General features: G+C 41.3%; 1 protein-coding gene across 3 annotated transcripts in view; it reads right to left on the bottom strand.

Moving 5' to 3' along the window:
* Nucleotides 1–27,802, bottom strand: part of SYT16 (synaptotagmin 16) — a 328,233-nt gene that overhangs the window by 214,830 nt on the left and 85,601 nt on the right. The window lies entirely within an intron of this gene.

Raw genomic sequence — 27,802 nt, 5'->3', positions numbered from 1 at the left:
TTTCCCCTTAAGGGGTAACTAGGCTTCTATGATCATAGCTCCAAGTCTAGTAGAAGATAGCTTCCTTCCTCAATATGCTCCCCCCAAAAAATCTTAGAACTGGCTCTTATTGGACCACTAGGCTTATTTACTTGTCTGTGAACCAGTCAATCCCTGTGGCCCAGAGGATGAATAGGCCATTGATTTGATTCGTCACAGGACTCCTATGCTGTGTACTAAGTATGGCCAAAGAGACAGGGTACAATTACCAGGAGGAAAATAGATGCTGTGTAAACAAGGCAATAGACATCCATGCAAAGATGGAACTCTCCAAGACAGTGATCTTCACTTGTTGGGATCACAAACCTCTCTGAGAATCTCAGTATGGAGGTTCTTCAAAAAACTATAGACCTACCATATGATCCAGCAATCCCACTGCTGGGTATATATCCAAAAGAAAGCAAATCAGTGTGTTGAAGAGATATCTGCATTCTCATGTTTATTGCAGCACTATTAATAATAGCCAAAATATAAAATCAACCTAAGTGTCTATCAACAGATGAATGGATAAAGAAAATGTGTCATATATACACAATAAAATACTATTTGGTTAAAAAAAGAATGAAATCCTGTCATTTTCAACAACTAGATGGAACTGGAGGTCACTGTCTTAAGTGAAATAAGCCAGCCACAGAAAGACAAATATCTCATGTTCTTACTTATATGTGGGAGCCAAAAGAAAAAAAGTGGATCTCATGGAGGTAGAGAGTAGAATGGTAGTTACCAGAGGCTGGGAAGGATCGGGGGAGAGGAGATAAGGAGAGGCTGGTTAATGAGTCCAATACAGTTAGATAAAAGGAATAGGTTCTACTGTTTGATAGCACAGCAGGGTGACTGTAGTTATCAATAATTCATTGCACATTTCAAAATAGCTAGAAGAGAAGATTTGGAAGGTTCTTAACACAAAGAAATGATAAATGTTTGAGGTGATAGATAGCCGAATTACCCTGATTTCATCATTATACACAGTATGCATGTATCAAAATATCACATGTATCCCATAAATATTTGCAACTATTACTCATCAATAAAAAAAAATCTCAGGGGAAAAAGCCCTCTGGGAATCTAATATAAGCTCTCCATAGAGTAATATGAGCACACAGAAACACAAAAGATTGCACATACAATGCATTTGTGAAATGGAAACTTATTTTCTTCACCTAGGCAGAATATAAAAGCAGTCTTATAAAAAGTTATGTTTCTCACTCATTTTTTATGAAAAAAATTAATGGATAGTTCCTGAACAAAGATTGAAATCCAAATTTTGCTCCACAAAAGAAAATCTGCTCAAAGCTAAATTTCAATAAGAAGGTTGAAGTTATTGATTTGGAATTATAAAATGGTTTTCAAATAGAATGCAAGTCATCTTTAGTATTTAAGCAACTTTGCATTTTGATAGCAACTAGTCCTGAAAAAAAAATGCTGAAAGACATGCAACAGCAAAGAATCAAAGTATGTCTTTCACCTTGACAGACAGAAAACACTGTATCAAGGAACACAAGAATGCTCCGAGATGTAGGTTGAATTCATGCTGTACTATTTCTTTTGTCCTCAAACCCATGAGATCATCTTTGGCAAAGACTATATCACTGATGCACTGATGTCAGCAGGGAAAGGATTAATAATCCATGCTTTAATGTAAAGGTCTTCTAAGTAGAAGCAACCTTCAAATGGGTTCTTCAGCATTTCCAGATGTCTGGAGATTGCTGACCATAGAAAGATCAATTGACAAAGCATAGTCACACTGGACGCCAACACACAGGAGCAATTTTCCCAGCAGTGAACTTCATATAGATATCTATTTCCTTTAGAGTAGAAATCTGTTCAAAAACAATTGCCCATCATGGTATGTGTTGAGAAGTAAAAAGGTATACCTAATAAATGTATGTATACACACACACACGTTCAAAAAAAAAAAACCAATGAAGAATTAACTCCTCACTCTCAAATGATTTCAAGCGGGTTTTTTATTTCTCTAAAAAAAGTAGTCCTAAACTTGTTCCTATAGTTCAATTCAATGTTTCAAACATGTGATGTCTATAAATTCAAAGAATTTCTGGCAGTAGGGAATTTTATATTATGTTTCTAGTTCATGGCTATGTTATGTATGCATACATCTATATTACATATTACACAAATTATATGTATGTGTGTGCTGTTTTAAAAAAAAATTCAATCTTCTTCAAACATTAAGTATCTTGAGAACAGGGTCTTCCTTGCCATCACTGCTATATCCTTCTTGGCCAAAAATCTAAAGCCATGTTCATCTAACCACTTTACCACCCAAAAAAAGGCAGATATATTTTGTTGACCATCCGGCTATCCTCATTATCCTATTTATGAAATTCAGAACATGACAGAAAAAGAGGGGTATCATTTATTGTTATCTCAAACTACAAACCCATGAAAAAAATAAGTGGGTTGAGGCATGGAGAGTGATAGGGGCTATTGTTCTAGACTATGTGATTAGAAACACAGTAGATAAGGGAAGAGTTGGCGGAGATGAGGTTGGACCAGATCATGTACAACCTACGGGCCATGGTGAGAATTTGGATCTGATTCTAGGTATAATTGGAAACCAGTGGAGGGTTTTAAGCCAGATTGTAACAAGGCCTGATTTATAGCATAAAAGGCTCAGTTTGCTGCTGTCCAGAGAACAGGCTAAAAGGGGCAAGGCTATAAGAAGGGAAATTACTTAGAAGCCTCCCTCAGGAGCTCAAGAGAAGGATAATGGGGGCTCACAACTGGATAAAAGCAATGGATATGGATATATTTTTTGGGAAGAAACCCAAGTCAACTTGTTGGTATGACTGATAGACTGGATATAAAGCATGAAGAAAATGAGTCAAAGACAACCCCAAGGTTTTTGGCCTCAGCCAACAGATGGTGCCACTTTACACAGCTGGGGAACGCTGGAGGAGGAACAGGTGGTAGGGAGGAATCTGATGGTAGGGAGTCTGTCCTGAACATGCTCAATTAGAGAGGCCTACTGGACACTTAAGTGAAAATGCTGATTGGATAAATGAGTCTGGATTTCAGGTCAACACTGGAGATAAAAATAGAGAGTACTAAGAGTATGCTAAAATAGTGTGCATGGGACTGAATGAGATCCCTTCATATAGACAGCATGATTCAGCCACAACATGTGGAGCTTTTGCTTCACCAAAACAGCAAAAATAGTGTGGCATCTGTGCCTCATTGGACTTCAGAAACCAAGTTTTTCCTTCCAGTTGGAGTTTTGCCTAGCAAAGAAACTTTGCTTGGTCCTGAGTTTCAGAAGTCATGAAGCTTCTCCAGCTCCAAAGTGATCCAACAAAATACTACAGAGAAATTAATGCTATCCCAAACTGAACAAATTATAACTCTCTATACCATTTCGACGATGTCAATAGCCTTTAAATGTTCCAAAAGGGGCTCACAGAATAGGAAAAATAGGAGAGGCCATCCTGAGAAATCCCAGTAATTTCACCCATTTGAATGCTAAAGAAATGCGACCTTATTTCTCCAAGACCTGCTTCAAAATGTGAGACTGGCCAGTAAATCTGGAGCTTCTCTAATAGTGTGTGGATTATTTTCCTTTGCACTGCAAAAAGAAAGTTTGCAGACAAGGCTATGTTGGAAAAATACAAGTTTCGGCCCAGGCTTTTAAACTGAATGAGGCTTTTTCTTATAAAGATCCATCTTGCCTGGTGTATTTTCAAAATTCATATGCAAGTTCGTCCCTGTAACTTTATTAAGTTTTATTTGACAAACACACACACACGCACACACAAAGACCCAAAGAAGGATGATCTTATTTTCTTCTATCATTTTTAGTTGAGGCTAAAACTAGTGTAAACACAGTCCAGTGTCCATAATCATAACAGCAGAGTATATTTTCTTTCATTTCCACCAATGGGAAATTGTTTAACTTCAAAATATGGAAAAGACAATAATTGTACATCACCTATCAGTATTCATTAGCATTCTATGCTGCCTTACTCCTAATGTCTTACATGATATTAATTTTTTCTTAAAGCAATCTTTAAAGATGTAAAAAGAAAAATAATTTTTTTTTAATTTTTTGGTCAGCCACCAATCCCCTCTGGTCTATAGACTATAGTCTTTAAAGTATAAAGTAGTCCTCAGGTTTCCATGGTAGCAAACTGTATTTCCAGAACCCATCATTCATTCATCCTTTCAACAAAATTGGGTGGAGCATATGCTATGTTCTAGGCACTACAGCTCTGGGGACACAGCCACATGCTGGACAAAATCCCTATACTCATGAGCACACATTCTAATGGCAGAAATAGACAAATTAATAAACAAATATATGGTATATTTGCACATCGTGACAAAATGCTAAGAAGAAAAACATGGCTAGGCAAGGAGATAAAAACATGTTTGAGCTGTCCACAGGATAGGGAGGGATATGGAGAAGGGAAGATTTCTAAGGAATGTCACATTGAGCAAAATCTGGATGAAATGAAGAAGGACCAAGACTCTAGATTCTCTAATAGAAATCATCACCCATCACTCTGTACCTCATGTTTCTATCCCACTTTTTATCTTTATTCATTCATTCATTCTTGAATGCCTACCACATCCCTGGCACTATTCCTGGAGCTCTTTTGTAGCTTTAGTTCATTCTGTTTCTGTCTGTTCCTATCAAGAGATTACAGTGATGGGGACTAGATCATCTTTATCTTTGTAGCTCCTTTAGTGCTTTGTATGTGGGGGAATGATATGTTTGATGGAGAGATGAATGGATAGATAAATGGACTGATAGCCTAAAACTTAAGTACTTCCAGGAGTCAAAACTATTATTTTATTTGCTACTTCCTAAGTCAATATACATCTTCTCTCAGGAGAACACCAAGGTTACACAAACTCCTCGTAGAGCACTCAACACAATAAATCAGGTTAGGCCCACTGGGAAATAAAGGATTAGAGTAAAAGGAAATCTTTGATTAAAAATGTAGTTCATTATTCAACACTGTTTGCTAGACAGCAAACATAAAGGCCATAAACCTTGCCTTAGCTCAATAATTCAAAGAGCTTCCAAACATAGGATAATACAAATCGACTCTTTTGAAATCATACCCAACAAATGACTCACTGGTCGTAAGTACACACAATGTCACATTTGTGTGAAATGCTGTCAGTGCGACAGCAGTAAGCAAAATGAAAATGAATTTAGTAATCCTATCCTATCCTCTGATTTTTTAAAGAAGCCCACATGTTCCCCCTTTTTCATGCATAATTCTGTTTCTCAGTGCTTAGCAAAGTCTTTTCAAATTAGAGGTAAGGTTTGATAAATTCTTAGTCTCCCAGCATGGGACATGTACCCAGAGCAGTAGTATCAAATATTAACTGGTAATCAAAATTCATTATAAAATGGCATTAAAACTTAAAGACACATCACTCCCATAATCATCTTGAAAATATACATGATGTTAATAAATTTACAATTGAATTTTTGCCAGCCTGTCTTGTAAGGTACATACCAAATGCCTTCCCAACAATTATCTGCCTCTATAATCATTTGGTAAATTACAGCAATAATACATTTGTTTCCCCCTAACTGTACTTTTTGCACCATGCAGATAATATTCCTCATGCAAACCCATTTCTGTTATTTTAAAGATCAAACATCCTTTCACCTGAGAGGTGCAGAGGAGCTGGTTCCCTTGGCAACCATAATTTGCTTCCAGTTCAATGGAACATTGAGTTCTTTTTCACAGGTTCACTGCACCAACTGGCCAATCACAGCTCAGAGAGCCTCACTTCCTTTGCAAAGCACTATTAAAAAGTCTGTTGCTAAGGTGTTTTTGTTATGGTTAAATGAACCTCTTAGATATTGATTTTAATGCTTTCAATTTTTTAAGCTGCTGTGATGTTCAGCTTTTTCTTAAACACATATGACATAGCTCCTCCGAGCCTCTTTTTCATCTGCCTTGGTTCTTTCATTTCAATGATGCAAATCCACTGGCATCTTCTTTTGTACATTTTTCAACAGAAAACAACAATTGCCTTGCTGAATGGGGATGGGCTTGGGACAGCACCTGCTTTTCCAACTCTGGTGTGATATAATCCAGAACTGTAAGAATGTGAATGCCCCTCCAAATTGGCCAAACTATTACTTTAGACTGAAAATACTTAAAACTACCTAAATCAGGGCTGAATATTAAAGGTAAGGGCTGTAAACTATTTTAGAAAGTGCCTGGTTCTGATAGCAGATCTTCAAGCCTAGTTAGGTTCTAGTCTATGGCCGGTCCTTGAAAATTCAACCTCTGCAACCATTTCAGGGTTATCTAGTTACCTAGTTGGAATCCTAGGAAATACTTGTCCATAGGATAAAAAAGATCTGTCTGAGGAAATGCCTTACAAATTTTAGTCATAAAAATTCAAGTGTGTAAATTCAAAGTGCTACCTGCAAGTCAGTCAATAGGCAAGAAATTGTTCAATAGCAAGATCCCAGTAAAACCACATGCTGTTGCCAGAGAATGAGGAACAGCTTGGGGGAACATCTGAAAATGAAATACTGAAAGCGAATACAGTATAAGAAAACAACTTCGGAAAAATGGTGGGAAGTCATTTGATACCCTGCAGAGAGGTTTATTACCTTGCCTCATCAGAGCTAGTTTCAAGTTTTGGAACAGATTTAAAGACAGCATACGGCCGGGCACGGTGGCTCACGCCTGTAATCCCAACACTTTGGGAGGCCGAGGTGGGTGGATCACTTGAGGTCAGGAGTTCAAGACCAGCCTGGCCAACATCGTGAAACCCTGTCTCTACTAAAAATACAAGAATTAGCCTGGCATGGTGGTGCATGACTGTAATCCCAGCTACTCAGGAGGCTGAGGCAGAGAATCTTTGAATCCGGGAGGCAGAGGTTGCAGTGAGCCGAGATCATGCCACTGTACTCCAGCCTGGGTAACAGAGCGAGAACTTGTCTCAAAAAAAACAGCGGGATGCGGTGGCTCAGCACTTTGGGAGGCCAAGGCAGGTGGATCACCTGAGGTCAGGAGTTCGAGACCAGCCTGGCCAACATGGTAAAACCCCATCTCTACTAAAAATACAAAAATTAGCCCGGCATGGTGGCTGGTGCCTGTAATCTCAGCTACTCGGGAGGCTGAGGCAGGAGAATTGCTTGAACCTGGGAGGTGGAGGTTGCAGTGGGCTGAGATCTTGCCATTGCACTCTAGCCCAGGCGACAACAGTGAGATCCTGTCTCAAAAAACAAAACAAAACAAAACAAAGGAGACAGCATACATTTTGCAGAAATTATTAATATGATGTCATATTTGAAAAAATAACTGAGTTGGAGGGCATATATTTATATGGATATGAATGACAGCAATGATAGCAAGTAAGAGTAGAAATAGCTACCATAATGGAAACATACTTGTCAAATTTAGAGCAGACAGCTTCTGTTCTGTAAAACTGACCTTTAAATGAATGCAAACAGAAACTGAGGACTCACTCAAATTGTACAACAGCCTCTTATTAAAAAGCAACAAAACCAGTGTGATGCATGGTTTGGCATGGAGCATGACTATGGACAAGGCACATCAGAGAATGGCACAGAGACAGCTTAGAAGAAAAAAACACAGGTACGGAAAGACCAAGGACATCACCAAGTGCTGCCATAGCCATTCTTGATTAAAGGCTCCACAAATATTCTGGTAAAGAAAAATTCTCAGCTAACTCGGGCCATTACAAGCTATATTACATATAATTTGCTTCCAGTTTTACAGTAAAGTAGTGTGGTACGTTGAATGGTGGACCCAGAAAGATATCTCCATGCCCTAACACTCATAACCTGTGACTATGAGCTTACTTAGGAAAAAGAGGTCTTTGGATATGTAATTAGGTTAAGCAGCTTGAGATAACACTGTCCCAATGAGTCCCAAATCCAGTGACAAGTATCCTTCCAAGAGTCACACAGGAGAGACACACAGGAAGGAGAGAGGAACACCATGTGAAGATGGAGGTAGAGACTGAAGTTATGTAGCCACAAGCCAAGAAACACCTGGAGCCATTAGGGGAGGCAAAGAAAGATTCGCTCCCTGGCACCTTCAGAGGGAGCACGGCCCTGCCAACACCCTGATTTCAGACTCAACTCTAGAACTGTGAAAGAACATATTTCTGTTGTTCTAAACCACCAAGTTTGTGGTAATTCGTCATGATGGCCACAGAAAATAAGTAGTATATGCACTATACATGATGGAATAGTATCTCTTGTGGAGTTTTAAAATTAGAACATAAAGTAAAAGTTGCATGTAGTCTAAAGTACCTTGAAAATCCCCTCTATCACTCTGAAAGTACTCACAAAAATATCCATTATGGTTCATTTTGACTTTGTGCTTAAAATGAATTGATGGGGCCAGGCACGGTGGCTCATGCCTGTAATCCCAGCACTCTGGGAGACTGGGAGTTCAAGACCAGCCTGGACAATATAGGGAGACCCCCATCTCTACAAAAAATAAAAAAGTTGGCCAGGTGTAGTAGCATGTGCCTGTAGTCCCAGCTACTTGGGAAGCTGGGGTGGGAGGATCACTTGAGCCCAGGAGTCCAAGGCTGCAGTGAACCATTATCACGCCACGGCAGTCCAGCCTGGGTGACAGAGCAAGATTCTGTCAAAGAGAAGAAAGGAAAGAAAGGAAGAAAGAAAGAAATGGATTGCTGCTTTTTGGTTGAGCCACAGCCACCAGATGTAGAAGCTAGCTTGCATTTCAGGAACACATACCAAAAAATCCTGTATCTCTCAGGATTTTCAATCAGAAAAAGATGTTCATGACCTGAAGGCACCATGGAGCTCAGACTGCCAAAAAAGCAATACAATACAGTCAGACCTTCCTTCCATCCCTGCTCAGTTTGGAGCAAATGTTCATCAAGAAAAATTAGGAAACAAAACTGTCCACTTATTAAAATTATGTTCTCCATTTTATTTCAAATTAAATGAATCCCATTAAGTTAGATGTTCATCTAATTCCTATTCCCAATGTGATATAATCCAGTGTTTTCTCATCTTATGGGACCTAAAAAAATACCTGAAATGACTTTAAAAAAACAAACACAGGCCTCTCCACAGAAGATTCTGATATAATAGGTCTAGGAAAGTCTGAGAATATGTATTTCTAATGAATGGCAGATAATTCTTATGATCAGACAAATTAATGAATCACTGATTGAGTCCATGGCATATGTTTGATTCTCTTCAATCTGGCTTATTGTCTTTTAAGTCTCAAGGGAACACTTTGTGAGTTCACCAAGCAGCTAAACCTGGTACACCTAAATCAACTTTGCAGTTCACACGCTGGTGGAAAAACTGAGAAAAGGGGAAAGACAGGTAAACGGCAGCCTTTAAAGGCCAAAGGCTGGTCTTGTCCTACAGGGGTGGCCCACCACCTTACTCAGGTGAGGACTGTGAAGCATGGTATTAAATGATCAACAGGTTCTTAAAGCTGCGAGAGCATGGCTACATACACACCTCCACCTAAACACACACAAAGTCTCTCATGCTCCGTCTTCTTTGTCTCTCATGCTCTGTTAAAGATCTTGTGGCACCTGAATCTCTTTGTAGGAACACAACGTAAGCTCACTTTATTCAAGTGATATTCTAAGAGTTAAAAAAAAGTATGGAGAAAGGATACTGTGGTAGCCAGTCAGCCTTTAGGATGCACACCCCTGGGGCTCACACCCTTCTGTAGTCTCTCCCCATACTGTGCCAGGGTTACCTGTGTGATTCGTAAAACATAGAAAAACTGATGGCATGTCATTTACGAGGTAGGCCATAAGGAATACTGTGGCTTCTGCCCTACTCTCTCTTCTGGATCCCACACTCTGGGGAGATGTAGCAGCCATATCATGAGCAGCCCTGTGGAGAGGCCCACACGGTGAGCAACTGTGGCCTCCAGCCAACAGCCATGTGTGTGAGTCTGCTTGCAAGTGGATCCTCTGATGCCAATGGAAGGTCTAACTGCAGCCTCAGACAGACCCTGAGCCAGAATCACACAGCCAAGTCACTCCCAAATGCCTGATGCCAAAACCTGTGAAATAATAAAAGTTATTTTAGGCTGCCAACTTGTAGGGTAATTTGTTACATGGCAAAAAGATAATTAATGTAGATTTCATTTATTAATGAAGTACATTTTCTTTGGTAATAATCACTCATAAGAACGTCATCTCTAGTTAATATACATGTCTCACTCAGGAAACACAAGCAGGTGTTTTACTGAAAATACTCAAAGCAATCATAACCAAGAATAAAATGATCAAATATTTAAAAGTCATTTGCATGATGCACTTGAACTCAAGTTTCCATGAACCAAGCAGCTATTGAAGGAACTAAATCACTCTGCTCAGCTCACCTTGCCCTTAGAGCAGTTCTTTTAGTAGTAATAACAAAGGGAGCTTGTCTCTGCCTCGACTAGGCTTTTGGAGCAGAAATTCCATGTATTTTTTATATCCATCATAACTTCTAGCACAGAGTATGAATAATAGGCATTTAAAACAGTAATTTACTTCTAAGATGATTTCTAATTTTTAGAATGTGAGCTCTGTGAGACACAAAGTGCTGTGTTGTCTCATTTACCATTGTGTCCTCAGAGCCTTGTGGAGCTCCTGGCACATCATAGGTGGATAGTACAAGTACTGGGATGGATGGATGGATGGATGGATGGATGGATGGATAGATGGATTGATGGATGGATGGACGGATGGATGGATGGATGGATGGTACATCTTGAGTTAGTGTAGCTGTTCATTTATATCATTTTAGAATTTTCACATCAGAGCTAGGAGCAAGAAGAAACTAAAACTGCATACTCTAGTGCTTAGCAAAGTACTGAACATATAGGAGATGATTTACAAATATTTGCTTCAGGCCATGAAAATAAGAGAAGGAAAACTATACTAAAAAAAGCTGAAGAGCGAGAAAAGAATCTGAAATGCTAAATCAGTGAAAAATCCTTTTTAGCCAATATGCTACAAACAGTACAGAGCCCTAAGAATATTCGTATTTACTCAGAAGGCTGAGATGAGAGGATCGATTGAACCCAGGCACTCGAGGCTACAGCAAGCCATGACTGCACCACTCACTGCACTCCAGCCTGGGTAACAGAAAGACTGTGCGCTACTAAAAAACATAAGGAATAATTAAATGAAGAAAATTATTTTATGGCTCACTGCTTGTCATTCTAGAACCCTCCCACATTCACCAGTAGACACAGCCCTCTCCCCTTTTCTGAGGAAACTGGCTGTCTCAAATTCCCTATCAAAACATATTGTTTTAAAGAAAGTGTTTTACTTCTTTGTTAGTTAGGGAAGCACTAGCTGTGGTAATAAACTCCAATTTTCAGTGTCTTAACATAAGAGAAGTCCATCACTGGGCACAGTGGCTCACACCTATAATCCCAGCACTTTGGAAGGCCAAGGCAGGCGGATCATGAGGTCAAGAGCTCGAGACCATCCTGGCCAACAAGGTGAAACCCCATCTCTACTAAAAGTACAAAAACAGCTGGGCATGGTGGTGCGTGCCTGTAGTCCCAGCTACTCGGGAGGCTGATACAGGAGAATCGCTGGAACCCAGGATGCAGAGGTTTCAGTGAGCCAAGATCACGCCACTACACTCCAGCCTGGGAAACAGAGTGAGACTCCGTTTCAAAAAAAAAAAAAAAACAAAGAAGTCCAATTGCAGCAGAAGGTAGAAGTGGAGGGGATCTGTGTCACATAGTTTTTTAAGGGCTAGACTGATAGAGACCCTGCTGTCTTCAACCCTTGACTTCCAAAGAGACCCGGGGTGTGGACAGTCAGCCATCAGGTGTAAGAAGAGGGCAAGGCAAGCAGATAATTACACAGAAGGTTGTCATAGGCTGGGCTTGGAAACAGCTTACAACACTTCCAGCCACACTCTACTGGCCAGAACTCAGTCAGATGGTCCCAGATGCAGAAAGATCTGGGAAATATAGCTCCTACCTAGACAGCCACTTCTCAGCAACAACTCCACAATATAATAGTTTGGTGCAAAAGTAATTGCAGCAATTTGCCAATAATGGCAAAACCTGCAACTACTTTTGCACCAGCCTAATAAACAAAGAGCATGAACATTGGGGGACAGCTAACATCCCTACCCATGAATATTCATTCACACAAAGGTTTTAATACTTGATAAGAGCTTAAGTCTGCTCAAAGATGTGTCCACAGAAATCATGATTTTAAGCTAAAAGAATGGTTTAGATGGAATTTCAAGCATCTGAGAATTGTGTCGGGTTTCACTCATCTTTATGGCCCTAGGGCATAAGTCAGTGCAGGTAGTTCCTAGAAATCAGGTTATTGAAGGAACAAGGAAGAAATGTAAGGGAGAGGTTTTCGAAGTGGGATATAAGTAAATACATGATATTCTATTCTGACCCCAACTGTAACAGAAGCAATTAGATGGCAACACAAGTTTTAGGCCACATAAGAAAATGTGTTCATGATTATTCCTTCACCTCCTTTGAGTGAATCTTAATGATCTCCCTCTTTTAATAATTGCTATGTTTCTAACCTCCCAGAGGTCCTGCAGGTTCAAGTGAATTATGATTTGGAGTTGCTAATTATAGTAATGAGATATAGGGAAGAAAAGACAAAGGGAAAATTCATAAATATTATACATGTGACAAAAGTGGGCCAAAGCCTTAGTCAATCTGCCTTCAGAGGCCCAGTGAGAAGAATGCAGTATGTCAGTAGGCATTCTCAAAGCCTTGACTTCTTCCAGCTATTCAGGCACCATCACTTCAGTGAGTAGAAAGTCAGTGTTCAAGGATACACAGATTTATTCTTTCCTTGGTAGCTCCCCTTTATCTGAAATCATTACAATCATTAGCTCCACACATACCATTTCCAAGACTCAAGACTCAAACCAGCAAAAGCCAGCACTCACAGCTCTTCGTAAAAGTTTAGCCTAAACATGAAGTGACCATTAAGAAACACAACCTCATAACATCACAGGAATGCAAAGCAGGCCTCCAAGGTATGGGCAATCCCAGGTTTGCATTTCACATTACACTGAGCTGCTCCTGCCGAGGCCCTGAAAGGAAGCAGAATTGTATGCAGAAGCCGACCCCACACCTAAGCAAAAGGAGTCCAGTTGGGAGGCAGGAAGTGAAGCAAACAAGGCAAATTTTGACTTCCTCAGCGTTGATAGTCCTAAATCAAGTCCCACATGTAGTATAATGGAGGGCATTCAAAACTCCACAGAATGGGGAGACCCAGGAAAAAGCCAAGGATGGATAGTTCCAGTGGTATTCAGCAGTTATTGGTTAATGACAGGAAATGCATAGGATTTGGCCAAGTATCCAGTATGAGCAGTATCCAGGAGAAAAGTTGGGGTCCCAATCATAGGAATGATTGGGTGTTTGTAGGAATAGACTGAAAAGCAGGGCCAACTTCTCTCAGGAATTACTGGCATTCCCTCATTATTGATACCCTTGAAGGACTTGAGGAAACCCACAAAGTCTTCAGCAGGATGCTGATATACAGGCAGGAAAACCAATTCCAACACCTTCAGCATCCCAGCAGTGGTTACCTTTATACCAAACTCCTACCACTGGATGGCAGCTAGCAAGGATCATGTTTACTTGTTAAAGCTTATGAATTTATCTAAACAACCATAGCAAAGACCTGGCCAGGCAAAGACCAATAATATGTTGCCAAAACTACCTATAATCTACTTCCTATAATCTTAATCCACTCATTCTAGTTTCCATCCCAATCAAAAAATGAATATTTAGTAAATATTTATTAAGCACCTACTTAATATTTATTAAGCCCAGTCATGTTCTAAGCACTAAGGATATATTAGTCAACCAAACAGGCAGAATTGCTGCTTTTGTGGAATTTACATGATGTTGAAAAGAAATCCTAATCTACCTTCTTCATTCATAACCTAATTTAAAAAACACAGCTGCCTTCTTTCCTTTCACAAGTTACTATCTCATGAAGGGAGACAGACATTTACCACACATTTAATGAGGGCCAACTATGGGAAAGAGCAAGCGGCACAAAGATGAATAAGGCAGAAGCCACAGTATACTGGGGGAAACCATGCATTTACAAAAGGTTACAAAATAGCCGGGGGTTACACAGGTTGAATTGTGCCCCACCCTAAAAAAAAAAGACATAATGAAGACTTAATCCCCCATTAACTCAAAATGTGGCCTTATTTGGAAATAGGGTCATTGCAAATATTAGTAGTGAAGATGAGATCATATTGGAGTAAGGTGGGCCCCTAATCCAGTATGACTGATGTCCTTATAAGAAGATGGTCCCATGAAGATAGAGCCACCAGGGAGAACACTATAGGACTACAAAAGCAGATACTGGAGTTCTGCAGCTGCAAGTCAAGGAATGCCAAATATTGTTGGTAAAAAACTGATATGATTTGACTGTGTCCCCACTCAAATCTCATCTTGAATTGTAGCTCCCATAATTCCCAGGTGTTGTGGGAGGGACTTGGTAAGATATAATTGAATCATGGGAGCAGCTTCCCCCATGCTGTTCTTGTGGTAGTGAATAAGTCTCACGAAATCTGATGGCTTTGTAAGGGGAAACCAATTGCACTTGGCTCTCATTCTTTCTTGCTGCTGCCATGTACAAAATGCCTTTCACCTTCTGCCATGATGATGAGGCCTCTCCAACCATGTGGAAATGTGAGTCCATTAAACCTTTTTCTTTATAAATTACCCAATCTTGGATATGTCTTTATCAGCAGCGTGAAAATGGACTGATACAACAACCAAAGCACCAAAAGCCAAGTTTCAGAGGAAGCATGACCCTGGGACACCTTAATTTTATACTTCCAGCTCCCTGAACTGTGACAAAATAAATTGCTATTGCTTTAAGCCACCCAGTTGTTGTGCTTTGCTATGGCAGTCCTAGGAAATGAATATACCAGCTAAGCATTATAGCATAGCTAAGAACAGGCTATGATGGGAACACAGAGGAAGAAATCACTTAACTGTACGTGTAATGGGTAAGGAAGGCTTCCCACAGGAAATGCTATTTGCACGGGGTCTTGGAATATAATTAGGACTTTTATCAGGCGCATGGGAGAAAAACATGAAGGTCTTTTAGGTTGTGCCAAGGATGAAAAGATATGGCCTTTTGAGAGAATGGCAAGTAATTTGGAGGAGCTGCCAAATTATAAAGCACTTGATATGCTCTAGGCAATTTCCTAAGGGGCACATAGAGAATGAACGGAGGTAGAGAACTACAGGGAGGAGTATAAAGGGTGGATGATACAACTGGAACATAACATTAGACCCAAATTATGTTGGCACAGCAGGTAATAGGAGACCTTTCAATAATTATAAGCAGGCCTGGAACGGTGGCTCACCGCTATAGTCTCAGCACTTCGGGAGGCCAAGGTGGGTGGATCACCTGAGGTTAGGAGTTAGAGACCAGCCTGGTTAACATGGTGAAACCCTGTCTCTACTGAAAATACAAAAATTAGCTGGGAGTGGTGGAGTGTGCCTGTAATCCCAGCTACTCTGGAGGCTGAGACAGGAGAATCGCTTGAACCCAGGAGGTGCAGGTTGCAGTGAGCCAAGATTGCACCACTGTACTCCAGCCTGGGCGACAGAGCAAGACTCCAAAAAATAATAATTATCATTATTATTATTATTATAAGCAGATGAACACTATGATCATGTTCCATTTTTTGATAAGATATTTCTGACAGTGGTGTGCTAAATACACTCGAAAGATGAAGACCAGTTACCACGCTACTCAAACAGATCAAGCAGGCTCAACTAATGCATGGGGATACAGGGGGAACCCAGAATTATTAAGTTAAGAGGTAGGACAGACATCTGATGAGTGTGTAGGGCATAAGAGACATGAAATAAAGTCAAGACTACTTAAGGGTACAGACTGCTACCCAGAATGCAGAGTTCAAAATCCGTCTCAGCCACTTACCAGCGGTTTGAGCTTAGACAAGTTGTTTAACTTCCCTCATCATTTCCTCACCTGTAACTAGCAACAAAGTTGGCTGGGAGGATTCAATGAGTGAATATATAGAAAGTAATTAGGAAAGGCCTGGAACATATTAAGTGCTTTGTATTTGCTGCAGCAGCAGCAGCAGCCATAGGTACACAGGGGATTCTTGGGCCAGGAAGATAAGGATTGTACATTTCCAAAACAAAACGTTTTAAGAGAGCACACAGGAAGAGATTCATTCCAGGTGAAGACAAACTGGTATTAGAGCAGATAGTGCAAAGACACACCAGTCAGAAAGGGAAGGATAGATTAGTTAGATGCTGAGGAAGCCTGAAGGTGGCTGAATCATGAGGAGGAGCTATCACAAGTAAGTCAGAAGGGAAATTGGAAGGCAGGATCACAGAACCCTTCCAAGACCATACCAAGGAACCTACACTGCAGTCAACCAGGCTTCAGGAAGCAGAGTCCTTTCAACCAAGGGGTCTATGTGGCCACCTGGCATCCAGTCCACCTTCTTTTGGTAAGAAGCCCCACACACCTATTTCCTTGAGGAGTTGCCTCTTCTCCATTGGATGTCTTTGTAACTTAAATCAAGAGGCCTTGCCTTCCCCTGACCAGGTGGTGGGTACATAGTCCAAGCCAAGCCAAACCGGCCCTCCCTCCTTCCTGGAATGGAATTGGGAGGATAGTGATGAAAACCCCATGCAAGGCTGGCGTTCACCGGCCCCAATGAACCATTGAGCAATTCCTGCCTCAAGACCTTCAGTGCTACCTAATCCCTGCCCTTTCGGAGCTGCTTCTCTCTCCTGCAGGCCCTCCTCTATTGTTCCAGTAAATTCTCTTTTGATTTAAATTAACAAAAGCTAGTGTCTGTTATAAACCACCAAAGATCCCTTACATCCTAATACAACTCCAATAAATTGGCCTTCCTGGAAATCTGTTCTCAGAACAGAAGTACCAATAAGAAAATAGCGGCCAGGCACAGTGGCTCACACATGTAATCCCAACACTTTGGGAGGCTGAGGCAAGTAGATCACCTGAGGTCAGGAGTTCGAGACCAGCCTGGCCAACATGGCGAAGCCCCGTCTCTACTAAAAATACAAAAATTAGCTGGGCGTGGTGGAAGGCACCTATAATCCAGCTACTCGGGAGGCTGAGGCAGGAGAATCACTTGAACCCGGGAGGCAGAGGTTGCAGTGAGCCGAGATTGTACCACTGCATTCCAGCCTGGACAACAGAGTGAGACTCCATCTCAAAAAAAAAAAAAAAAAAGCAGAAATTTAGACGATGTTATACAAAAATTAATTCAAGACGGGTTAAAGACTTAAATGTTAGACCTAAAACCATAAAAACCCTAGAAGAAAACCTAGGCATTACCATTCAGGACATAGGCATGGGCAAGGACTTCATGTCTAAAACACCAAAAGCAATGGCAACAAAAGCCAAAACTGACAAATGGGATCTAATTAAACTAAAGAGTTTCTGCACAGCAAAAGAAACTACCATCAGAGTGAACAGGCAACCTACAAAATGGGAGAAAATTTTCATCAACCTACTCATCTGACAAAGGGCTAATATCCAGAATCTACAATGAACTCTAACAAATTTACAAGAAAAAAACAAACAACCCCATCAACAAGTGGGCAAAGGATATGAACAGACACTTCTCAAAAGAAGACATTTATGCAGCCAAAAGACACATGAAAAAATGCTCATCATCACTGGCCATCAGAGAAATGCAAATCAACACCACCATGAGATACCATCTCACACCAGTTAGAATGGCAATCATTAAAAAGTCAGGAAACAACAGGTGCCGGAGAGGATGTAGAGAAATAGGAACACTTTTACACTGTTGGTGGGACGGTAAGCTAGTTCAACCATTGTGGAAGTCAGTGTGGCGATTCCTCAGCGATCTAGAACTAGAAATACCATTTGACCCAGCCATCCATTACTGGGTATATACCCAAAGGACTATAAATGATGCTGCTATAAAGACACATGCACACGTATGTTTATTGAGGCACTATTCACAATAGCAAAGACTTGGAACCAACCCAAATGTCCAACAATGATAGACTGGATTAAGAAAATGTGGATGAAATGATGAGCTCATGTCCCTTGTAGGGACATGGATGAAATTGGAAATCATCATTCTCAGTAAACTATTGCAAGGACAAAAAACCAAACACCGCATGTTCTCACTCATAGATGGGAATTGAACAATGAGAACACATGGACACAGGAAGGGGAACATCACACTCTGTGGACTGTTGTGGGGTGGCGGGAGTGGGGAGGGATAGCATTAGGAGATATACCTAATGCTAAATGGCGAGTTAATGGGTGCAGCACACCAGCATGGCACATGCATACATATGTAACTAACCTGCACATTGTGCACATGTACCCTAAAACTTAAAGTATAATAATAATAATAATAAATAAATAAAAGAAATTTAGAGGATGATGCTTACTGCCTGGCAATCAAAGTCACTGCCTGTGGGCTGCCCAAGTTATGAGGTTAGAACCAGCTCTTTCTTCTTTCTCTTACAGAAACTTGAAGTCTGGTTGTATTAATATATCCCATATTCAACAGTGTGTGATATGTGATAACAGAAATTGTAATACGACCTATATTTCTTGCCTTATGTCAGTCATTTTATCAATCCCTTTTTCCATTTTTTAGATCGACACCAAGAAAGGGGTACTTTTTGGGAAGTGAGTGCCCCCTTCTGAACACAGTTCCTCCCTGGGAGATTCACTGATTGATTTCCTTCATCAGTACCATAGCATTGATGTTCAGAATAAAGGAACCTCCTCACATCAGCTCATCTGTCTTTCTGCTCTAAGCCCAGTTGCTCCCCAGGGCTTTGTTCATCTAGGATTCAGTTTCCAACCAACAGGCCTTCCGGCACTGCCTAAGACAAAGACCATTCTGAAGTCAAATCTGTATTTCCACCAGAATCAGTCATCTGATTCTTTCAAATTCTCTCTATGAGCATGGTTGCAAAGCTCATGATGCTACATTTGAAACTAGACAAAGGCATTCTTCCTCTTACTGATGCTTTGTACCTTTCAAATTTATTCACTCAACCAGCCCATACTGAGTACCTTCCATGTGTTAAGAACAAATGTAGGCAGATTGTTACATCCCCGGAGGGAAGTGAATATTATTCATTATGTATCCCATGCCTAGCAAAGCACCTGGCACATGAAAAGAGACCCAAAAAGGTTTTATTGTCAAAGGAAAAGTTTGCTTCTCTAACAGCCATGGGCAAAGTAGATTTCAGCAGCCTCTCCTAGGGCCATATCTGACCCTCAAGTTTCAGGGTACATGGAGCAAATGGGACTCTGAAGTCATACTACCTGGACTGAAATCCTGCCCTACCCTTCTGACTACGTTACCTAAGGCTAATTACTGCACCTGTGAAAGCCTTAGTTTCCTCTGCAGAATGGGATTAGTAATACCTGCCTCACAAAGTTATTAAAAGAATTAAATGTGAAAATGCATGAAAATCATATGCAGAATACCCAGTACAAAATATAAAATAAATGTAACTGCATCTGGACAAATTTTACAATCACAAATTCCAGTGTACAAGAAACACAACTTATTTCCTATAACTCAATTTAATTTCTGACTTTGATCCTCCATTCTGCCCAATATGAAAAATAAAACTCAATTACATAGAAAAATAAAGTATTCTTCTTCCCTGTCTTCTCTGGAGTTGTCCCTAATGGGATCCTGTGCGGGCCTCATCCTGTGCTGGACGGGGACACACCTTATCTCATTCAGGCCCTGGTGCAGACAACAGGCTTCTCAAATAGCTCCCTGGAGTGAGATGTTGGCACACTCTGAGCAGAGACCGTCCCTGTCATATCTTTCCAACACACATCCCCCTGTGCTGGCTGGAAGAACCTTTGAGGTTCCAAGTATACACTCTCAGCTGGTGTCTGTGCCCACTGGAAGGAGTCACATGAACTTTGGATGCTCTACAGTTCCAATCTGCACAGATCTTCAGGACTTGCCCCAGCCTAGACACACCTCAGTGCTGTTGCTACTATGCAGCAGTACCATCATGGCCCCAGGATTTCCTCCATGAGATCTGACATCCCCCTGAACCTCACCCAGGATGCCAGACACAAATCTTCTCTACTGTCATATTTCTAAATCAAATGGGGTGGAGGGAGTTATACTCCCACAATCCCAACACTTAGCTTGAGATGGATATTAAGAAGAGCAGGGAACATGCACAGTGAGAGAGGTCTCTCTTGCATGCCTTGTCTACCTCTCTTCTCTCTTTTCCTAGTTAAAAGGTCTATATCTACTCAAAGAGGAAAACTAGGATGAGGTAGGAGTAGGGGGAGGTGGGGAATTACAGGGAAGAATTCAATTATAGAGAATTATTCTGACTGTTCACATTTATTTCCTCAACCTTTGTTTCACTCTTCTGTTTTGCATTTAGAAGCTAAGAATTGGCACATTTCTACAATTTGCCCCGGACAACTCCTTCGGGGGTAACGAGCAGCTAGAGATGGTGAGGGAAAAATAAAAAGAACCAGAATATTAATCTAGTCATTAACCTCTGACATTATTAAGACAAAATTGGAACTTGGGTTCAGGTGTAGAAATCATTTGATTTGAGTAACTCCAGCAAGAACCACGTGTGCAGCAAGTGCAGCCCCAAGAGATGTGGGGTTCCATGACTTTCAAGCAAAGCCTGCCAGGCTCAAGAAGGACAGAAGACCCAGGAGCTCCAGAGGGCAGGGGATTCAGAATGAGAGGACAAGCTCTGACCCAGTCCCTGAGCCAAGTGTGTCTATGGGTTCTAAATGGCTTTCATATTTCTTTTATCTCCCAGATGGCTTCTGCTTGCCTCCCTCATCTTGCAAATACTGAAATTTCTTTGGTATCTTCTTGACTTGGGGAGCAAATCAGCTGTGTGAGTCTTTTGCTATGCAGGAGCTCCCTGAATCACATATTCCAGGACTGTTAGCTGCTATTTATTTTTCATCTACAGATGGCTTCATAAAAGCCATTCTCTTTATTCTGAAAAAAGTCCAAGTGGTAGTTAGATATTAATTTAAGATGCAAATCAGGTTATGCAGGTGGCATAAAATAACAGCAGGCTTTAAGAACCACAAATGAGGGGTGGAGCTGACACAGCACCATCCACTGGTTGATGGAAGCACAACTTCTCCCACCCGCTTTCCACAAGATCAACGCCTCCACTGTGAGGCCGTTTTGCTCTTACCTGTAGACAATGTAAAGAAAATTCTAAACACAATGCTGTCTCCTTAAATTCCTCTTCATTTCATGCTGCATCCACATCCTAGACCAGGGGTCAGCAAATTTTTCTGGAAAGGGTCAAACAGTAAGTATTTTCAGTGTAGGCCATATGGTCTCTGTTGCTACTCCTCATCTCTGCCAATGAAGTGTGAAAGTAGCCACAGACAATACGTAAACAAGTAAGCATGGCTGTGTTCCAATAAAACTTTATAGACATTGAAACTTGAATTCCACATAATGTTCACATGAAATATTCTTTTTTTTTCCACCATTTGAAACTGTAAAAACTATTCTTTGCTCATACAAAGCAGACAGTGGAACAAAGCCCAGAGGCCATAGTTTGTTGACCTCTGTCTTAGATCATCTCAATTTAATAGGATAAATCTCAGTTCTAACAAGCAACTAATTCTGGTCCCAAGTAATACATACAAGGTAACTTTATTAACCATTTCTTTTTGAGTTTTTCATATGGGAGGAGGCGGCTAGAGTTTACATATTTCTTTATAAATAATGCAAAATTATAAGATGAGCATCTAAAGTGCATAAAGCAAATTATTTTCAAGCACAACATATATAAGTGAAAACACTATTATATATTCATTTTTTAAAGTGTGACAAGGTCCCTATTTAGCATATTTTACTGGCCTATGTTGAATGCGCGTGTATTCAGTCCAAAAAACTCTATTTCTTTATGTAGTCTATAACCCAGAATTTTCATTAACTCATTCTGGCCTTACCACCACCACCCATTTTCAGTCTGAATAGGTAACTGGCCATACCCAGGGATTTTGTTCCAGAGCAACTGTTAAGGCACAACTTCATGGTTGACAATATACTTGAGCCTTCATCTGGTCCTCTCTGTGCTATGACTTTAGAAGCATTTCTCAAGGACAGTCTATCCTCTTCCCAAAACCCTTTCCACTATGAGTAGGTATGTGGAAATGAAGTAGGCAATTATGTGATAAAACCTCACTTCAGTTTGCGGACTCCAGGACAAAGGGGTTTGTACATTACTTCCCAGGGTATAGCCCAGGGGACCTGTACACCTTGCAGGAAGACCTCTGGTCCAGCTTGGTCCCCACAGCAGTAAATGAGTGATGTATGGGGGTTCTTGCCCATATAAGCAAGAATAAGCCTTAGCTGAGCCTCACAAAGCACAAGGCCAGAGAAGATCTGGAAAATGCTGACCGGTTTCTACCCATCCCATCCCCCACACCCACCAAGTCCAAAAAAAAAATGACTCAAAAAATGGCTCCAAAACAGCCAGGTGAGATCTCAGAGAGGTGTAAGGGCAAAGACCAAAGAACAAACTACAGTAATGACAAGGTAGTCCAGCGCAGAGGGTAATCATGAACCACACTGTCCCCACCCGCACTGCCAGGCTAGAGGTAAACCCTAAGAGGTTAGCTCATCCTCTTAGGAGAAGAGAAGTGATCAAAGAAAAAAATTCCTAAATAACTAATATTTACCTGAAAATGCAGAATGTACCTTAAACTGACAAGATTAATTTTTTTTACAATTCAGGGTAATAAAGACTCAAAAATCCAATTAATTCAGAATAGTAGGAGTAACAGTGGTAGTAATGCAAGAGTAACAGTAGCAGTAGTGGTAACAATATAGTAGAAATACATAGTAACAGCAGCAGCAGCATCAGTGGTGTGGCAGTAGTAATACAATAGTAGGTAGTGGTGGGGGTAGCAGTAATAGTAAAATACAGCTAATATTCACTGAGTACTTTCTATTTGCCAGGACCTGTTTTAAGCATTTTACATAAACGTACTCATTTAATCCTTACAACAACCCTTTGAGACAAGTATTTATCTTCATTTTGCAGATGAGAAAACTTAGACACAAAAAGGAACAGCTTGAACAAGAAAAAGATTCAATGAATATTTGCTGAGCTGAAAAGTGGACACATTTATGAAATCAAACATAAGCAGGAAGTGGTACCCACACAAAATCAGCAAGGTGTGGGCATCCCAAAGTCACTGGCAAAGCTTCTTGGTGCTCTAGATTTGGAAGCCAGAGGGATTTAGCATTAGAGGAAGAACTTTGATTTTTTTTTTTTTTAATTTAAACAAAAGAGATAAGGACGGGAAACCACCAGAGGCTAAGTTGTTATCAACCTATCTTTGCGATCTAATCATTTCCTCCATTCCTTCACATTAGTTCACAATGGATTCCTTTATTCTTCTTCTGATATAATGCCATTAACTATACCAACTTCCAAAAATGAGGTTTCTAGAACCCCCGTTGTTTCTGCCGTTCTGCACTGCAAGCAGTGGGCAGGGCTGAGGAGTGAGGCAGCTGGCAGGGAGCAAATGTCATTGGGCCCAGATGGGCCAATGCTTTGCGAGAGTGCTGGAGCCCACAGCTACTCCTGGTCCAGAAACTGCCTCCCAACAAGCCATGACCCCATCTCTTTGGTGATTTGATATCCTGTCATTTGATTGCTTTTTCTCCATGCAAAAGTCCTTAGTGGTAAATATTTATTTTATAATTAAAGCGATTTTAAGTTTTAAAAACATGATGGTTTCTTACTTAGCCACAGGGAAGATTTGTCATCCCAATTAGGAAATGAAATGATTCTTGAGTGTGCACAGAATCCAGCCTCTCTCTCTGAGAAGACCACACTGGGCCCTAGATAATCACGCCACCTAGCGGCACACTTGTTCTTCTGAGAACCTCCCTCAATCTGAAATGAGGGTGCCCAGCCATCAGTTAAATTATTCCATCTCACAGCCTATGAATTTCAATAAATATACCATCTGTTCACCTTCTGTGTGGGAGTTCAATCATCTTCTTGGCAGCAGGATTATTCTACAGCAATTACCTATGTCTTTATCACCTCTCATTGAGCTGCAGCAGCCATCTCTGTAAAACCAAAAAGTTTTAAACCACAGTTTCTGCAGATAGGACGGTCTTATGTCTAGAACACAAAAAAGATGTCTACACTTGATTTGGGGGACGGGGGTGGGTACGGAGAGAGAATCGAGAACCTAATGAACAGGTTTTTTTTTTTTTTTAAATTTCGAGACAGAGTTTCATTCTTGTCGCCCAGGCCGGAGTGCAGTGGCGCAATCTCAGCTCACTGCAACCTCAGCCTCCTGGGCTCAAGCCATTCTCCTTCCTCAGCCTCCCGAGTAGCTGGGATTACAGGTGCCCGCCACAACGCCCAGCTAATTTTTTGTATTTTTAGTAGAGATGGGGTTTTACCATGTTGGTCAGGCTGGCCTCGAACTCCTGACCTCAGGTGATCCGTCCGCCTTGGCCTCCCAAAGTGCTGGGATTACAGGCATGAGCCACCATGCCAGCCAGGCCTTTTTTTCCTGAGCTGTGGGGTAGAACTGAGGAGACTTCACTTTAGGCTGCCAGGTTTTGATGTGTTGACATAACAAGATATGCAAAAGAAAAAGACCACCGCCGAGAGAGGAGCCACAGGCTATCAGATGCAGAATCAGGAGATGCAGAATCGGGGACATGGGACCTACCTCCAGCTCTGCCACCACGTGCACAATCAAGTTGCCTCTCTGAGCCTCAGTTTCCTCTTCTGTAAAATAGGGAGGTTGGAATGGTGACCACTGAACTTCCCTTTGGCTCTGAAATCATAAGATTCTAGTGGATGGAAAATGGGAGCCTACAGCGCAGCCCACGCCCAGATGTACCACTGATTTGCTGAGCTTCACTGAGTTGCTAAGTAAAATTACAGCTAAAAAAAGAAAACGTCACAAGCACCCAAGTGATTTGAATGCTTTTTAAATCTGGATTATTATTAATGATTCTTTTTGCACAGTATATGAGCGGAGGAAACAAAGGCTTGGTGAGGTTAATTTGCTCCAGGTCACCCCCTAGAAAATGGGGAAGCTGAAACTTAACTTATGCCATTTGGGTCCAAAGTCTAAGCTCTTATACAGTGCCATATTGGAAGGCTTCACATAAAAGCAGAATTTCAGGACAACATCTAGAATCAAAGAAGGAATGAAAGGCATTTCAGAGGAAAGCATAAACGTCCATGTCATAAATACCCAGCGTTAACTTTATATTGGTTTAGTACCAGCTGCTTGTCATCCAATTATGTATCCAAACAGCCTGCCTATGGCCATAACAATGCTGTGGGCTCCCCAAACCACATTAACTTTCTTTCTGGGCACATAAGAACACGAAGTTTCCCAGTATCTTTTCTGGTAAGATCAAGAAAAGGAACTGGGTTCCAGCTAATGGGAAGTGAGCAGGAATTCTCTACACCATATGAGTGTCGCTATAAAGGCCTGTTTTATACTCTTTTCCTCCTATTCATGCCCTGGAAGTGAAGGACTCCAGTACAGCAGGACCACACCTGAGTCACCACACTGAGGAAGGCTTGTGGAAGGCGGCCCCACCTGCACTGGACTGTGGCAAAGGGAAGGAAAAAAAAAAAAAACCCTTTATTTTGTATTTTACTGAGGTGTGGGGGTTGTTTGTTACAGCAACTACCAACCAATAGCCTGGCCAATGGGAACAGTAATGGTGCCTTAGTTTTTTTGCCAGCCCAGTATCTAATCCCCTTTCTTCTGAATGCAGTCCTCAATCCCCCTTCTCCAGCACTCTGATGTACCTGAACTTCAGTCCACATGGTTCAGAAAGGGATGTCACCACCCCTCCTCGGTTCTAAAGCCTATTGGTCCCCACATCAGCCAAATGAGAGTCAATCCTGAGACTTTTTGCTGGAACTATTGTGAAAGGGAAACTTTTTCCACTGGGAAGGCCAAGCTGGGGATACAAGTCTGGAGCAGCAGGCAGGTCACCATGGAGGAGAGTCAGCCCTAGAACAAAATTAGCAAAGGGAGCAACAGAGCCATGAGAGGGCTGGGGTGAGAGAAGAATAAATGGGGGAAGGAGAAAGAATGGAAGGCAGAGCATGAGAGAAAATGGAGGCCAAGGGTGGCCGGGGAGCAGTGGGGACAAAGCGAGGGCAAAGAGAGAAAGGAGCATGAGGTGTGAAGGAGAGGAGGCAGACGGGGCGAGAGTAGCAGCTAGAGGTGGAGGGAGAGAGAAATCAAGGGGATGGAAAGAGAGATTAGCAAGCAATGGAGAGAGGGGACCAGGGCGGTGTGGGGAGGGTAAAGTCAGAGAGACGGAGGGTCAGGAGAAAGATGCGAGGAAGAAGCGAGAGAGAAGGGAGGAAGAGGAGAGGTTTATGGTGGGAGGATGCAGGGCGAAGAAGAAGGGGCAGAGATGCAGAAAGGGGAGTAAGTAGAGAGAAAAGGAAGGGAAGGAGGGAGGCAGGGAAGTGAGATCTTCCTTTGAATGCTTCAGTCCAGCCAAACCCAGTCAGCCTCGCCCCTGGATGAGTCAATAAATTCTTTTGCATTTATCATTTTAATTGGGGTCCTGCCATTTGCTGTAGGGAATTTTCTTATATTTTCCAAAACAACCTTTAAAATAGATGAAAGCAACATATGTGTCAAAACATGGACACATAATTATATAACATAGCCAGAAAGAATTGACTACCTTCTACCAAAATAAGAACTTCCAATCTTCAGAGCATCTCTACTACCTTATCCTTTTAGACTTTACCAGCCGACTTATTCAGTAGGATCCCAGCCTAAGGTTATACACTATTATATTTTCTGGCTTCATTCTTTCCCTACTGCTCCTTTTATCTTGTTCTCTGTTCTAATAAGTTGTTCTACATTTATCGCCTTTTCCTGATGCAAACTGCCTTGTTTCTGTCTTTTGCATGATCATTTAGAATTCTGGAAGGGTCCCAGCTGTTGGTCCCTCCAGCCCTACTTGTCCTCTCAGTGCTGCAGCGGCAGCTATTCAGGCACATTATCTTGATCCCACCGGCCACCAGCTTGAGCTGCTGCTGCTGAAATCATCCAACATGAGTCAACAGTGAGCTGAAATGCATTGTTCTGAATCTCCCTAATGTCACATTCTCAATAGCAACAGCAAGAAACAATTGGCTTGAAATGTGAATCAATGCTCAAATTTGCAAGGGGGAAAAAAAAAAAAAACAGGTGAAGATGTGCTTGCCACAAAGAGCAAAAGCAAGAGAGAGATGGATAAATTGTGTGTGTGTGTGTATGTGTGTGTGTGTGTGTGTGTATGCACGTGCACACATGTCCTGGAAGGTGGATCAAAAGGATTCAGTTCTCAAATGCTCATCAAGGAATAAAACACTCTGGCTTTCTCTAGAGCCAAAAGAAAAATGAAGTGATTAGTGGAATTTTAAAAGGCAAAAGAAGGAAAGTACCTTAGCAAAAAGCCAAGGGAGCACTCACACACATTGGAGACAAACGTCACCTCCTTTCTTGTAACTGAAAGCACCTGAACTGAAGTTAGCAACAGAGAGTCTCTGCACTCCAGGGACTTATATTTATTTCCCCAGAATATTTCACATTTATTCAAGCTAAATAATACGTATGACATCTGGGAACAAAGTCTTTTCAAAGAGAAAAATCAACCCAGCCATGCTAATTTTCCTCATTCACCAGCCAACCCCCACATGCAGGAAGCCAG

Source organism: Pongo abelii, chromosome 15 (assembly GCF_028885655.2).
Source record: "Pongo abelii isolate AG06213 chromosome 15, NHGRI_mPonAbe1-v2.0_pri, whole genome shotgun sequence".
NCBI classification, from domain to species: domain Eukaryota; kingdom Metazoa; phylum Chordata; class Mammalia; order Primates; family Hominidae; genus Pongo; species Pongo abelii.
Note: the sequence above shows the minus strand (reverse complement) of the source record. Positions and strands in the feature narration are given on the sequence as shown.